General features: G+C 56.9%; 1 non-coding gene across 1 annotated transcript in view; it reads left to right on the forward strand.

The window, feature by feature from the left end:
• Nucleotides 1-2,293: 2,293 nt before the first annotated feature.
• The window catches only part of LOC126138904 (small subunit ribosomal RNA), a 1,909-nt gene continuing 1,702 nt past the window's right edge, over nucleotides 2,294-2,500 (forward strand). The window contains exon 1 of the ribosomal RNA XR_007528398.1: nucleotides 2,294-2,500. This exon is cut by the window's right edge and continues 1,702 nt beyond it. This is a non-coding gene — a ribosomal RNA (small subunit ribosomal RNA).

Consider the following 2,500-nt stretch of genomic DNA (forward strand, 5'->3'; position numbering starts at 1 on the left):
CAGACGCGGCGCGCCTCCAGTCACGAGCGAAAAGCGCATAAGCGCATAAGCGCATCCTGACGAGACATAACCGCTGTGACATACTGACGCTGCCTCAGACATTCACATACAATGATCACTACCAACGAACCTCGGTCCCCCCCCCCCCCCAACAACACACTCTCTTACCACGTTGTGTACTGTAATCCAACCCATTTCGCACCTTAACCTAACCCATTTTGCACCTTAACCTAACCAAATTCGTAACGCAATTTGTACCGCAATGTAACCCAAGTTGTGCCTTAACCTAACCCAAGTTGTGCCTTAACCTAACCCAAGTTGTGCCTTAACCTAACCCACGTTGTGCCTTAACCTAACCCACGTTGTGCCTTAACCTAACCCACGTTGTGCCTTAACCTAACCCACGTTGTGCCTTAACCTAACCCACGTTGTGCCTTAACCTAACCCACGTTGTGCCTTAACCTAACCCACGTTGTGCCTTAACCTAACCCACGTTGTGCCTTAACCTAACCCACGTTGTGCCTTAACCTAACCCACGTTGTGCCTTAACCTGCTCTGTAATTGGCATATGACACGTTACATTAATCTAGTGTTGTCTAACCACAACCCTCTGAATATAGTTCGCTACTCGCACCGCCCACCCTCTTGTGTATCGTTTCATGTTCAACACTTCGCAAGTGTTGCTTACTTTTGACATGCTCCCGCTGTACACTGTAATGTGGACGACTGCAGGATGTACATCGCCCCCCCCCCTCCCCCCTGCCTTCGCACGCTGGTCGTTCAGGTGCTTGCGTGTTCAATGCCCTTCGCAGCTGTTCACTGGCATTCGCATGTCGAAGCGCTCAGTCTACGTCGTGGTACGGCCTGTGTCCACTGTCCGCTGATGTCGTAAGCTTAACCCTCACATTGTACTGCACATAGGTCCGTATGTACTGAATGATACGCTGTGGCACATGTGTGACCGTACAACGACTGCGCCCAACAACAGCGAACCATACGGTCCAAATGTTGTGCACTCAGCCACGTGCCGTCTCCCCATAACAGCTACATTGCAGTGTGGTACGCCATAGAGACGTGTGGGAGTAACGGACGCCCTGGATGGCGATCAGCATGAGCCGTCTGTTGATGTAGTGGCGCGTGTATTCAAACGTAGTCGTCTCTTCTCACACAGTGTGATAGCATGGTGCACCGCGTTCCACATCTGCGACATGGTACAGATGCTGGTTGACAGTCGGTCTCGTAATGGACATCGCATACGTAGGGGGCCACCTCCCACGTGTTCTCTAGTCGTGCACATTTTGTTGCGTGTATGTGGGCAGACGTAGTGTGTCGTGACACCTAACAGACAGGTATGCAATAATCGTTGCATTTGCAAACTGGGATGGACGTCTACGTTTGCTGGTGACGTTACGCAAATGAACAACTGGTAAACCCATTGTGGTACGGTTGTTGTTGCTGGAGGTAAATCAGTAAGGGCAAATCTGTGTGTGAAGCGATACGCGGCGGTGGCTGGGTGGGACCGTCCCCGGCCGGTGAGGGGGGGCCGCCCGGCGTGCTGGCCGCGCGGTGCGTGGGCGCACGCGCTACAGCCGGCTGGTGGGGGCGCCCAGTGGCAGGCGCGCCGGCCGACGGACGCGGCAGGCGGCGCAGCTGCGCGCCGGGGCACCCTGCGCGCGGCGCCGGGCGGCCAAAGTGGGTCCTCGCGGGCCCGGTGCGAAGCGCGGTGGACATCTGCAGTGTGCTGGTCCGACTGAGGACTGTGTGCGTTGAGGATGCGCCGCCGCCCGGCACTCGGCGCCGCGACGCCGTCTGCTGCTCGGTCGCCCCAGCGGTTCTCGCTGGTGGTTTGTATCGCAGTTGTGCAGACGTGTTGGCACGTGCGCTGTGCTGGGAGAGTTCGCTTCGGCACCCACGTGGGGCCTTTGCCCTTCTGTGGCGCTGGCGTTGGAGCTGCCGGTCACCGTAGGTGGCGCGTGTTGTCTCCCGCCGGCAATGCCACGACAGCACGCTCCCGGGCCTCTGTCGGCAGCGGCAAGCTCAGTTGGGAGCACGGGTGGTCGCACCTAAAGCGTCTACTCGCCTAACTCCGGGCGATTGCGCCTCTCTCGAACCCGACCAAGTACTTAGGACGGCGCTGCGCGCCGCCGGGACCTGAGAGGGTTTCGAGGTGTATTGTGCAGGGGAGCTCAGCCTCCTCCTGTTTGCAGAATAATTGAGCGGACGCTTGCGTGTTCGCGCGGGCCCCTGGGACACACTCCCGGGCGGCCGGCTGCTCAGCTCTAGTTGACGCAGCTCCCTGGTTGATCCTGCCAGTAGTCATATGCTTGTCTCAAAGATTAAGCCATGCATGTCTCAGTACAAGCCGCATTAAGGTGAAACCGCGAATGGCTCATTAAATCAGTTATGGTTCCTTAGATCGTACCCACGTTACTTGGATAACTGTGGTAATTCTAGAGCTAATACATGCAAACAGAGTCCCGACCAGAGATGGAAGGGACGC

This window comes from Schistocerca cancellata, unplaced genomic scaffold (assembly GCF_023864275.1).
Source record: "Schistocerca cancellata isolate TAMUIC-IGC-003103 unplaced genomic scaffold, iqSchCanc2.1 HiC_scaffold_674, whole genome shotgun sequence".
NCBI classification, from domain to species: Eukaryota; Metazoa; Arthropoda; class Insecta; order Orthoptera; family Acrididae; genus Schistocerca; species Schistocerca cancellata.